At 48.4% G+C, this 14,019-nt stretch overlaps 1 pseudogene; it reads left to right on the top strand.

Moving 5' to 3' along the window:
- The window catches only part of LOC110512086, a 62,191-nt pseudogene extending 49,654 nt beyond the window's left edge, over positions 1-12,537 (top strand).
- Positions 12,538-14,019: the final 1,482 nt, after the last annotated feature.

The raw sequence follows: 14,019 nt of genomic DNA, 5'->3' as shown, positions 1-14,019 counted from the left end.
CACTGCCCCCTTGTGGATACTGCACCAAGTCAATAGAGCTCTGCCTGTGCCCTGGTTGTCAGTAAAAACTGGTAGAGGATCAGTTCTCATCTATCATGAACCACCACGGTCCTAGTTCTAAATATTATCTTGTAACTCCTTTCTCCCTCCTCCTCCTCTCTTCCTCCCCCTCCTCTCTTCTCCCTCCCCCTCTCTTCTCCCTCCCCCTCTCTTCTCCCTCCTCCTCCACCTCTCTTCCTCCTCTATTCCTTATCATCCTCTCTTCTCCCCTCTTTCTCCTCTTTCCACCTCCTTCTCTCTCCATACCTCCTCTTCTCCCCCATCCTCTTCCACCTCGTCCTCCTCCAGACTTCTACAAGCCAGCTGTGTCTCACAGAGATCTGAACAGTCGGAACATTCTGGTGAAGAACGACGGAACGTGTGTCATCATCGACTTTGGCCTCTCCATGAAGTTGACGGGGAACCGGCCGGTACGACAGGGAGAGGAGGAGAACGCTGCCATCAGTGAGGTGAGACAATAGAACCCTTTGAAACCCATGTCATCAGTGAGGGGAGACAATAGAACCCTTTGGAACCCATGTCATCAGTGGGGGGAGACCATAGAACCCTTTGGAACCCATGTCATCAGCGAGGGGAGACCATAGAACCCTTTGAAACCAATTTAATCAGTGAGGGGAGACCATAGAACCGTTTGGAACCCATGTCATCAGTGGGGGGAGACCATAGAACCCTTTGAAACCCATGTCATCAGTGAGGGGAGACCATAGAACCCTTTGGAACCCATGTCATCAGTGAGGTGAGACCATAGAACCCTTTGGAACCCATGTCATCAGTGAGGGGAGACTATAGAACCCTTTGAAACCCATGTCATGAGTGAGGTGAGACCATAGAACCCTTTGAAACCAATTTAATCAGTGAGGTGAGACCATAGAACCCTTTGAAACCAATTGAAAAAGTGAGGGGAGACCATAGAACCATATGAATCATTGAGGTGAGAACATAGAACCCTTTGAAACCAATTTAATCAGTACAGTGAGACCATAGAACCCTTTGAAACCCATGTCATCAGTGAGGTGAGACCATAGAACCCTTTGAAACCAATTTAATCAGTGAGGTGAGACCATAGAATCCTTTGGAACCCATGTCATCAGTGAGGGGAAACCATAGAACCCTTTGGAACCCATGTCAGTGTTGTGAGACTATAGAACCCTTTGAAACCCATGTCATCAGTGAGGTGAGACCATAGAACCCTTTGGAACCCATGTCATCAGTGGGGGGAGACCATAGAACCCTTTGAAACAAATGTAATCAGTGAGGTGAGACCATAGAACCCTTTGAAACCCATGTCATCAGTGAGGTGAGACCATAGAACCCTTTGAAACCAATTTAATCAGTGAGGGGAGACCATAGAACCCTTTGAAACCAATTTAATCAGTGAGGTGAGACCATAGAACCCTTTGGAACCCATGTCATCAGTGAGGGGAGACAATATAACCCCTTGAAATCCATGTCATCAGTGAGGGGAAACCATAGAACCCTTTGGAACCCATGTCATCAGTGAGGGGAGACCATAGAACCCTTTGAATCAGTGAGGTGAGACCATAGAACCCTTTGAAACTAATTTAATCAGTTAGATGAGACCATAGAACCCTTTGAAACCCATGTCATCAGTGAGGTGAGACCATAGAACCCTTTGAAACCAATTTAATCAGTGAGGTGAGACCATAGAACCCTTTGAAACCAATTTAATCAGTGAGGGGAGACCATAGAACCCTTTGAAACCAATTTAATCAGTGAGGGGAGACCATAAAACCCTTTGAAACCAATTTAATCAGTGAGGTGAGACCATAGAACCCTTTGAAACCAATTTAATCAGTGAGGGGAGACCATAGAACCATATGAATCATTGAGGTGAGAACATAGAACCCTTTGAAACCAATTGAATCAGTGAGGTGAGACCATAGAACCCTTTGAAACCAATTTAATCAGTGAGGGGAGACCATAGAACCCTTTGAAACCCATGTCATCAGTGAGGTGAGACCATAGAACCCTTTGAAACCAATTTAATCAGTGAGGTGAGACCATAGAACCCTTTGAAACCAATTTAATCAGTGAGGGGAGACCATAGAACCCTTTGAAACCCATATCATCAGTGAGGTGAGACCATAGAACCCTTTGAAACCAATTTAATCAGTGAGGGGAGACCATAGAACCCTTTGAAACCAATTTAATCAGTGAGGTGAGACCATAGAACCCTTTGAAACCAATTTAATCAGTGAGGTGAGACCATAGAACCCTTTGAAACCAATTTAATCAGTGAGGGGAGACCATAGAACCATTTGAATCAGTGTTGTGAGACCATAGAACCCTTTGAAACCAATTTAATCAGTTAGGTGAGACCATAGAACCCTTTGAAACCAATTTAATCAGTTAGGTGAGACCATAGAACCCTTTGAAACCAATTTAATCAGTGAGGTGAGACCATAGAACCCTTTGAAACCAATTGAATCAGTGAGGGGAGACCATAGAACCCTTTGAAACCAATTTAATCAGTGAGGTGAGACCATAGAACCCTTTGAAACCAATTTAATCAGTTAGGTGAGACCATAGAACCCTTTGAAACCAATTTAATCAGTGAGGTGAGACCATAGAACCCTTTGAAACCAATGTAATCAGTTAGGTGAGACCATAGAACCCTTTGAAACCAATTTAATCAGTTAGGTGAGACCATAGAACCCTTTGAAACCAATTTAATCAGTTAGGTGAGACCATAGAACCCTTTGAAACCAATTTAATCAGTGAGGTGAGACCATAGAACCCTTTGAAACCAATTTATTCAGTGAGGTGAGACCATAGAACCCTTTGAAACCCACATCTTTCTCTCCCTTGTGGGATCTAACTTCTACTTGGCTTTGGACATTCTGGATTGGGTGTTTAGGGTTCGGGGTTATGTATTTCAACCCTGGTTCTGTCTCTCTTCAGGTGGGTACAGTCCGCTACATGGCCCCAGAGGTTCTGGAGGGGGCTGTGAACCTGAGGGACTGTGAGTCGGCTCTGAAGCAGGTGGACATGTACGCCCTGGGCCTCGTCTACTGGGAGACCTTCATGAGGTGTACTGACCTCTTCCCAGGTAATAACCCTGACCTCTAACCCTGGGCCTCGTCTACTGGGAGACCTTCATGAGGTGTACTGACCTCTTCCCAGGTAATAACCCTGACCTCTAACCCTGGGCCTCGTCTACTGGGAGACCTTCATGAGGTGTACTGACCTCTTCCCAGGTAATAACCCTGACCTCTAACCCTGGGCCTCGTCTACTGGGAGACTTTCATGAGGTGTACTGACCTCTTCCCAGGTAATAACCCTGACCTCTAACCCTGGGCCTCATCTACTGGGAGACCTTCATGAGGTGTACTGACCTCTTCCCAGGTAATCAATCAATCAATCAAATTTATTTTATATAGCCCTTCGTACATCAGCTGATATCTCAAAGTGCTGTACAGAAACCCAGCCTAAAACCCCAAACAGCAAGCAATGCAGGTGAAGAAGCACGGTGGCTAGGAAAAACTCCCTAGAAAGGCCAAAACCTAGGAAGAAACCTAGAGAGGAACCAGGCTATGTGGGGTGGCCAGTCCTCTTCTGGCTGTGCCGGGTGGAGATTATAACAAAACATGGTCAAGATGTTCAAATGTTCATAAATGACCAGCATGGTCGAATAATAATAAGGCAGAACAGTTGAAACTGGAGCAGCAGCACAGCCAGGTGGACTGGGGACAGCAAGGAGTCATCATGTCAGGTATTCCTGGGGCATGGTCCTAGGGCTCAGGTCCTCCGAGAGAGAGAAAGAAAGAGAGAATTAGAGAGAGCATATGTGGGATGGCCAGTCCTCTTCTGGCTGTGCCGGGTGGAGATTATAACAGAACATGGCCAAGATGTTCAAATGTTCATAAATGATCAGCATGGTTGAATAATAATAAGGCAGAACAGTTGAAACTGGAGCAGCAGCACAGCCAGGTGGACTGGGGACAGCAAGGAGTCATCATGTCAGGTAGTCCTGGGGCATGGTCCTAGGGCTCAGGTCCTCCGAGAGAGAGAAAGAGAGAAGGAGAGAATTAGAGAACGCACACTTAGATTCACACAGGACACCGAATAGGACAGGAGAAGTACTCCAGATATAACAAACTGACCCTAGCCCCCCGACACATAAACTACTGCAGCATAAATACTGGAGGCTGAGACAGGAGGGGTCAGGAGACACTGTGGCCCACTCCGAGGACACCCCCGGACAGGGCCAAACAGGAAGGATATAACCCCACCCACTTTGCCAAAGCACAGCCCCCACACCACTAGAGGGATATCTTCAACCACCAACATACCATCCTGAGACAAGGCTGAGTATAGCCCACAAAGACCTCCGCCACGGCACAACTTAAGGGGGGGGGGGGGGGGGGGCCAACCCAGACAGGATGACCACATCAGTGACTCAACCCACTCAGGTGACGCACCCCCTCCAGGGACGGCATGAGAGAGCCCCAGTAAAGCCAGTGACTCAGCCCCTGTAATAGGGTTAGAGGCAGAGAATCCCAGTGGAAAGAGGGGAACCGGCCAGGCAGAGACAGCAAGGGTGGTTCGTTGCTCCAGAGCCTTTCCGTTCACCCTCCCACTCCTGGGCCAGACTACACTCAATCATATGACCCACTGAAGAGATGAGTCTTCAGTAGAGACTTAAAGGTTGAGACCGAGTTTGCGTCTCTGACATGGGTAGGCAGACCGTTCCATAAAAATGGAGCTCTATAGGAGAAAGCCCTGCCTCCAGCTGTTTGCTTAAAAATTCTAGGGACAATTAGGAGGCCTGCGTCTTGTGACCGTAGCGTACGTGTAGGTATGTACGGCAGGACCAAATCAGAGAGATAGATAGGAGCAAGCCCATGTAATGCTTTGTAGGTTAGCAGTAAAACCTTGAAATCAGCCCTGACCAGTAATAACCCTGACCTCTAACCCTAGGCCTCTGGGAGACCTTCATGAGCCAGTTAAGAACAAATTCTTATTTACAATGACGGCCTAAACCGGATGACGCTGGGCCAATTGTGGACCGCCCTATGGGAGTCCAAGTCACGGCCGGATGTGATACAGCCTGGAATCTAACCAGGGTCTGTAGCGACGCCTCTAGCACTGAGATGCTGCGCCACTCGGGAGCCCAGAGAAACTTACTCCTGACCACAATTAGTTGTCAAATCACAGTATTGAGTTTCCACCTTAATGTTCTGGTTCCTCCTTTCTCTCCAGGAGAATCAGTCCCAGACCTCCAGGTGGCGTTCCAGGCCGAGGCAGGGAACCACCCTTCCTTTGAGGACATGCAGGTCCTGGTGTCCAGAGAGAAACAGAGACCCAAGTTCCCCGAGGCCTGGAAGGAAAACAGCCTGGTGAGACCTGTGGTGTGTGTGGTATGGTATGGTGTGGTGTGTGTGGTATGGTGTGGTGGTGTGTGGTATGGTATGGTGTGGTGTGTGTGGTATGGTGTGGTGTGGTATGGTGTGTGTGGTATGGTATGGTGTGGTGTGTGTGGTGTGGTGTGGTGTGGTGTGTGTGGTATGGTGTGGTGTGGTATGGTGTGGTGTGGTGGTGTGTGGTGTGGTGTGTGTGGTATGGTGTGGTGTGGTATGGTGTGTGTGGTATGGTATGGTGTGGTATTGTGTGGTATGGTGTGGTATGTGGTGTGGTGTTGTATGGTGTGGTGTTGTGTGGTGTTGTGTTGTGTGGTGTTGTGTTGTGTGGTATGGTGTTGTGTGGTATGGTGTGGTATGGTGTTGTGTGGTATGGTGTTGTGTGGTATGGTGTTGTGTGGTGTGGTGTGGTGTTGTGTGGTATGGTGTTGTGTGGTATGGTGTTGTGTGGTATGGTGTGGTATGGTGTTGTGTGGTATGGTGTTGTGTGGTATGGTGTTGTGTGGTATGGTATGGTGTGGTATGGTGTTGTGTGTTATGGTGTGGTATGGTGTGGAATGGTGTTGTGTGGTATGGTGTGGTGTGGTATGGTGTTGTGTGGTATGGTGTTGTGTGGTATGGTGTTGTGTGGTATGGTGTGGTATGGTGTGGTGTGGTATGGTGTTGTGTGGTATGTGTTAGCCTCTGTAACCTTCCCTCAGGCGGTGCGGTCCCTGAAGGAGACCATGGAGGACTGTTGGGACCAGGATGCTGAGGCCAGGCTGACCGCTCAGTGTGCAGAGGAGCGCATGGCTGAACTACTGCTGATCTGGGACCAGTCCAAGTCTGTCAGCCCCACACTCAACCCTACTGGTAGCAGCTGTACCACACTGTTCAATGATAGGTACAGACACTATACACACCCTCCACTGTACCACACTGTTCAATGATAGGTATAGACACTATACACACCCTCCACTGTACCACACTGTTCAATGATAGGTACAGACACTATACACACCCTCCTCTCAACCCAGCTGTACCACACTGTTCAATGATAGGTACAGACACTATACACACCCTCCACTGTACCACACTGTTCAATGATAGGTACAGACACTATACACACCCTCCACTGTACCACACTGTTCAATGATAGGTACAGACACTATACACACCCTCCACTGTACCACACTGTTCAATGATAGGTACAGACACTATACACACCCTCCACTGTACCACACTGTTCAATGATAGGTACAGACACTATACACACCCTCCACTGTACCACACTGTTCAATGATGGGTACAGACACTATACACACCCTCCACTGTACCACACTGTTCAATGATAGGTATAGACACTATACACACCCTCCACTGTACCACACTGTTCAATGATAGGTACAGACACTATACACACCCTCCAGCTGTACCACACTGTTCAATGATAGGTACAGACACTATACACACCCTCCACTGTACCACACTGTTCAATGATAGGTATAGACACTATACACACCCTCCACTGTACCACACTGTTCAATGATAGGTACAGACACTATACACACCCTCCACTGTACCACACTGTTCAATGATAGGTATAGACACTATACACACCCTCCACTCAACCCAGCTGTAACACACTGTTCAATGATAGGTACAGACACTATACACACCCTCCACTCAACCCAGCTGTAACACACTGTTCAATGATAGGTACAGACACTATACACACCCTCCACTGTACCACACTGTTCAATGATAGGTACAGACACTATACACACCCTCCACTGTACCACACTGTTCAATGATAGGTATAGACACTATACACACCCTCCACTGTACCACACTGTTCAATGATAGGTACAGACACTATACACACCCTCCACTGTACCACACTGTTCAATGATAGGTACAGACACTATACACACCCTCCACTCAACCCAGCTGTAACACACTGTTCAATGATAGGTATAGACACTATACACACCCTCCACTGTACCACACTGTTCAATGATAGGTACAGACACTATACACACCCTCCACTGTACCACACTGTTCAATGATAGGTACAGACACTATACACACCCTCCACTCAACCCAGCTGTACCACACTGTTCAATGATAGGTACAGACACTATACACACCCTCCACTGTACCACACTGTTCAATGATAGGTACAGACACTATACACACCCTCCACTGTACCACACTGTTCAATGATAGGTATAGACACTATACACACCCTCCACTGTACCACACTGTTCAATGATAGGTACAGACACTATACACACCCTCCACTGTACCACACTGTTCAATGATAGGTATAGACACTATACACACCCTCCACTGTACCACACTGTTCAATGATAGGTACAGACACTATACACACCCTCCACTCAACCCAGCTGTACCACACTGTTCAATGATAGGTATAGACACTATACACACCCTCCACTCAACCCAGCTGTAACACACTGTTCAATGATAGGTACAGACACTATACACACCCTCCACTCAACCCAGCTGTAACACACTGTTCAATGATAGGTACAGACACTATACACACCCTCCACTGTACCACACTGTTCAATGATAGGTACAGACACTATACACACCCTCCACTGTACCACACTGTTCAATGATAGGTACAGACACTATACACACCCTCCACTGTACCACACTGTTCAATGATAGGTACAGACACTATACACACCCTCCACTGTACCACACTGTTCAATGATAGGTACAGACACTATACACACCCTCCACTGTACCACACTGTTCAATGATAGGTACAGACACTATACACACCCTCCACTCAACCCAGCTGTACCACACTGTTCAATGATAGGTACAGACACTATACACACCCTCCACTGTACCACACTGTTCAATGATAGGTACAGACACTATACACACCCTCCACTGTACCACACTGTTCAATGATAGGTACAGACACTATACACACCCTCCACTGTACCACGCTGTTCAATGATAGGTATAGACACTATACACACCCTCCACTGTACCACACTGTTCAATGATAGGTATAGACACTATACACACCCTCCACTGTACCACACTGTTCAATGATAGGTACAGACACTATACACACCCTCCACTGTACCACACTGTTCAATGATAGGTATAGACACTATACACACCCTCCACTGTACCACACTGTTCAATGATAGGTACAGACACTATACACACCCTCCACTGTACCACACTGTTCAATGATAGGTATAGACACTATACACACCCTCCACTGTACCACACTGTTCAATGATAGGTACAGACACTATACACACCCTCCACTGTACCACACTGTTCAATGATAGGTACAGACACTATACACACCCTCCAGCTGTACCACACTGTTCAATGATAGGTACAGACACTATACACACCCTCCACTGTACCACACTGTTCAATGATGGGTACAGACACTATACACACCCTCCACTCAACCCAGCTGTACCACACTGTTCAATGATAGGTACAGACACTATACACACCCTCCACTGTACCACACTGTTCAATGATAGGTACAGACACTATACACACCCTCCACTCAACCCAGCTGTAACACTGTTCACCTGTTGTTTACTCTCTCTCTCTACATTGTTGACACACACACACACCCTAACTTTACACTCATACCTACTGCACTGCACAACGACACACACACACACCTTACACTCATACCTACTAGAACCAGCTGCACTGCACAACGACACACACACACACACACCTTACACTCATACCTACTAGAACCAGCTGCACTGCACAACGACACACACACCCTAACCTTACACTCATACCTACTAGAACCAGCTGCACTGCACAACGACACACACACACACACACCTTACACTCATACCTACTAGAACCAGCTGCACTGCACAACGACACACACACCCTAACCTTACACTCATACCTACTAGAACCAGCTGCACTGCACATCAACACACACACCTTGTTGTCCTCCTTGGTGATAAGTACCTGTTGTGGTGTTAACGTGTCTGTGGCCCCAACAGAAACCGCATGGGGCCACAGTCCGGCCCCGACCCTGCCTCGTCCTACATCGAGGAGCAGGACGGCACGACCAAGAGCACACACAGCGACGCCCCCTCCGCTTTGATTGGCCGGACGAGAGATGGAGGTGTGGCTGGAGAGAGGAACAGGAACTCTATAAACTACGAGCGGCAGCAGGCGGCTCACGCCCGTCTCCCCGGCAACCCCTCCGCTGGAACCTCCTCTTCCCTCACAACCATGACCTTCATCTCAGAGTCCAGCCAGGGTCATGACCCCAACCCTAACCTCCACCTGACCCTGACCCAGGAGGATCTGGAGACCACCAAGCTGGACCCCAGGGAGGTGGATAAGAACCTGAAGGAGAGTTCTGATGAGAACCTGATGGAACACAGCCAGAAACAGTTCTGTTCTCCGGACCTGCTGAGTCCCGCCTCCTCCTCCCTGCTCTTCCCCTTCATCAAGATGGCTGCCGAGGCGTCTCCCCCCGCCGTATTCCCTCTCCCCAAGCAGCAAAACCTCCCCAAACGACCCTCCAGCCTGCTGCTCCGCACCAAGCCGCCTAAGAAAGACTCATCCTCTCTGAGGTTTAAATTCGGTCGCCGTGGCAAGTCCAACCTACGACAGGTAGAGGGCGGAGCTAAGACCAACGGCGTGTCCAACGTCACCGCCGTCTCCGAGCCCCACCGGGTCAGCGCCACCAACAACCTGCTGGTCCTACGGGACCTCTCTGTGAACGGGCACGCGGCCGGGTCCTTGCCAGCAGGGGGCGCCAGCAGCACGGTGGGGCTCACTCTAAGTCAGAGCACGAACCCCCAGAGCTCTGAGGACGGCCAGCTGGGGCTGATCACTGCCAGCCCAGACGAACACCAACCCCTGCTGAGCAGAGAGACAGGACAACCAGATGTCCACTCCTCTAACGCACAACAACAACAACAACAACAGCAATGGACTGGTACTGGGGGAGGGAGAGGGGGAGAGTGATGGGGGAGGAGAGGAAGAGGAGGAGGGAGCAGGAGGAAGTACCAGTGGAGAGACCCCCTGCTCCCTGGGGGAGAGTTCTGTGTCTGGTTCCTTGTCTGGACCTGACCCCAACCCTGTCCCCATGAGAGGTGAAGCCCTACTCAGGCAGCCTAAAGGAGGCCGGCGGCCGGAGAGACCCAACTCCCTAGACCTGTCCTTCACCACCAGAGACCTGGTCTCACTGGGTGAGCAGAGCACCCTCACAGCCTGACCCTAACCCTCACAGCCTGACCCTAACCCTTAACCCCTGACGCTATCCCTCACAGCCTGACCCTAACCCTTACCCCCGAACCCTCACAGCCTGACCCTAACCCTTACCCCCTGACGCTATCCCTCACAGCCTGACCCTAACCCTTACCCCCTGACCTGAACCCTCACAGCCTGACCCGAACCCTCACAGCCTGACCCGAACCCTCACAGCCTGACCCTAACCCTCACAGCCTGACCCTAACCCTTACCCCCTGACGCTATCCCTCACAGCCTGACCCTAACCCTTACCCCCTGACCTGAACCCTCACAGCCTGACCCTAACCCTCACAGCCTGACCCTAACCCTTACCCCCTGACGCTATCCCTCACAGCCTGACCCTAACCCTTACCCCCTGACCTGAACCCTCACAGCCTGACCCGAACCCTCACAGCCTGACCCTAACCCTCACAGCCTGACCCTAACCCTTACCCCCTGACGCTATCCCTCACAGCCTGACCCGAACCCTCACAGCCTGACCCGTTGAGCCTGACCCTAACCCTCACAGCCTGACCCTGACCCTTACCCCCTGACCTTAACCCTGTGTTTGTGTTCCAGGGGAGGCCTTGGTCCAGAACCAGGGAACAGGGGAGAAGATTAAGAAGCGTGTGAAGACACCGTACTCCCTGAAGCGCTGGCGACCCGCCACCTGGGTCATCACCACAGATACCAGGGGGTCAGAGGTGAACAACAACAGGGGAGAAGGTCAGGCCCGGCCCAAGTCCAGCTCCGCTGTCTAACTGACCTCTGAACCCAGCGACACCCGCCTCTGAACTCTGACCTTCAGAGGGACAACACAGACAGTAGTGTTGTTATGACAGCAGGAGGAAGCAGTGTTGTAACAGCAGTTGGTTGTGTCCCGTCTCTCTCGCTTTGTGTCATTTTGATGACATTGCTTTAAGTTGAATCCAGCTATGCAGCAATCTCTTCCTTGTGGTTTCATTTGTCTATGTGTATGATGGGGTCTTCTCCAGTTGAAATCTCTGTGACCATGAGGGAGGCTGCTCTGGTGCCTTTCAACAGTCATAGTATTTGCTCTGTCTTTCAGCACCATAAGGACTTTGCTCCAGACATGACTGACTCTGGTCTTAAAGACACAATTATCCACTTTCACTTGTTTCATGCTCTGTTCATTTTTGATTTTGTATCATGATTTAAACTGTGCAATAGGATACAGCTTTTAGGTGCTTTCATTATGTTTTTAACACTTCTGTTTTTTCTTGTTTAAATGTTTTTATATAATCTCTGTGTTGCACTTGGACATGGACACCAACTCAATATTTTATTCAGTCTGTAAACCCTCTCCTTAAATCGAACAACTGAAGTACTACCCACAGTTGTAATGTCAGTGGGCTTGCTCTGTTTACTGGGACTCTGGGACTACAATCACCTGACAGGACTGGGGGAAACTACAATCACCAGACAGGACTGGGGGGGACTACAATCACCAGACAGGACTGGGGGGGACTACAATCACCAGACAGGACTGGGGGATACTACAATCACCAGACAGGACTGGGGGGGACTACAATCACCAGACAGGACTGGGGGATACTACAATCACCAGACAGGACTGGGGGGGACTACAATCCCCTGACAGGACTGGGGGATACTACAATCACCAGACAGGACTGGGGGAAACTACAATCCCCTGACAGGACTGGGGGATACTACAATCCCCTGACAGGACTGGGGGGGACTACAATCACCAGACAGGACTGGGGGATACTACAATCACCAGACAGGACTGGGGGGGACTACAAACACCAGACAGGACTGGGGGGGACTACAATCACCAGACAGGACTGGGGGATACTACAATCACCAGACAGGACTGGGGGGGACTACAATCACCAGACAGGACTGGGGGGGACTACAATCACCAGACAGGACTGGGGGATACTACAATCACCAGACAGGACTGGGGGGGACTACAATCACCTGACAGGACTGGGGGATACTACAATCACCAGACAGGACTGGGGGGGACTACAATCACCAGACAGGACTGGGGGATACTATAATCACCTGACAGGACTGGGGGGACTACAATCACCAGACATGACTGGGGGATACTACAATCACCAGACAGGACTGGGGGACTACAATCATCAGACAGGACTGGGGGAAACTACAATCACCAGACAGGACTGGGGGAAACTACAATCACCAGAAAACACTGGGATTCTGGGACTACAATCACCAGAGAACACTGGGATTCTGGGACTACAATCAAGAGAAGCAGGATGCATCTGTTCAGAAATGGACGAACAGCAACAACAACACCTCTCTTTCAACAGAGAAACTCTGATTCCCACAATTCTGTCTGCTCGGAATCCAACTCTTTTTAAAGCAAACCTTCTGAATCATGCTGGAACTGTTTTCCCTGTCTTGTGAATCTGTACCATGTGGACTATGGATGTGTTGGCGTGTGTTTGCAACGTGTGTGGGGCTGGGCTGCGTGTTGTAGCTACATGCCAGCAGACGCAGGATGCAGTGGATCTAGGCCGTGCAGGACCTGAAGTCTGTGTCAGGGACTGTCGGTTTTAGTGCTGCTTCAGAGAGGATCAAATTAGCTTTCTGTTTTGGTATCTTGCATTTGTATGAGAAATATATGTTTGTGTATTGCAACAACAACAACAAAAAACGTACCTATGCTCTGTAAGGGTTAACTCTGACCTGCCATGTTAATATGATGAACACTACAGGTTTGACAAAACAAAAACATTTTAATAAATGTATAAAAACACAGTGGTATAGTTATTATGAACTCAGGGTTAGATAATAAATATATAAAACACAGTTATTATGAACTCAGGGTTAGATAATAAATATATAAAACACAGTTATTATGAACTCAGGGTTAGGTAATAAATATATAAAACAGTGGTATAGTTATTATGAACTCAGGGTGGATAATAAATATATAAAACACAGTTATTATGAACTCAGGGTTAGATAATAAATATATAAAACACAGTGGTATAGTTATTATGAACTCAGGGTTAGATAATAAATATATAAAACACAGTTATTATGAACTCAGGGTTAGATAATAAATATATAAAACACAGTGGTATAGTTATTATGAACTCAGGGTTAGATAATAAATATATAAAACACAGTTATTATGAACTCAGGGTTAGATAATAAATATATAAAACACAGTTATTATGAACTCAGGGTTAGATAATAAATATATAAAACACAGTTATTATGAACTCAGGGTTAGGTAATAAATATATAAAACACAGTGGTATAGTTATTATGAACTCAGGGTTAGGTAATA

Source organism: Oncorhynchus mykiss, unplaced genomic scaffold, assembly GCF_013265735.2.
Source record: "Oncorhynchus mykiss isolate Arlee unplaced genomic scaffold, USDA_OmykA_1.1 un_scaffold_164, whole genome shotgun sequence".
In the NCBI taxonomy this organism is placed as follows: domain Eukaryota; kingdom Metazoa; phylum Chordata; class Actinopteri; order Salmoniformes; family Salmonidae; genus Oncorhynchus; species Oncorhynchus mykiss.
The sequence above is the reverse complement of the archived record's forward strand: the minus strand, read 5'-3'. Positions and strand labels throughout refer to the sequence as shown.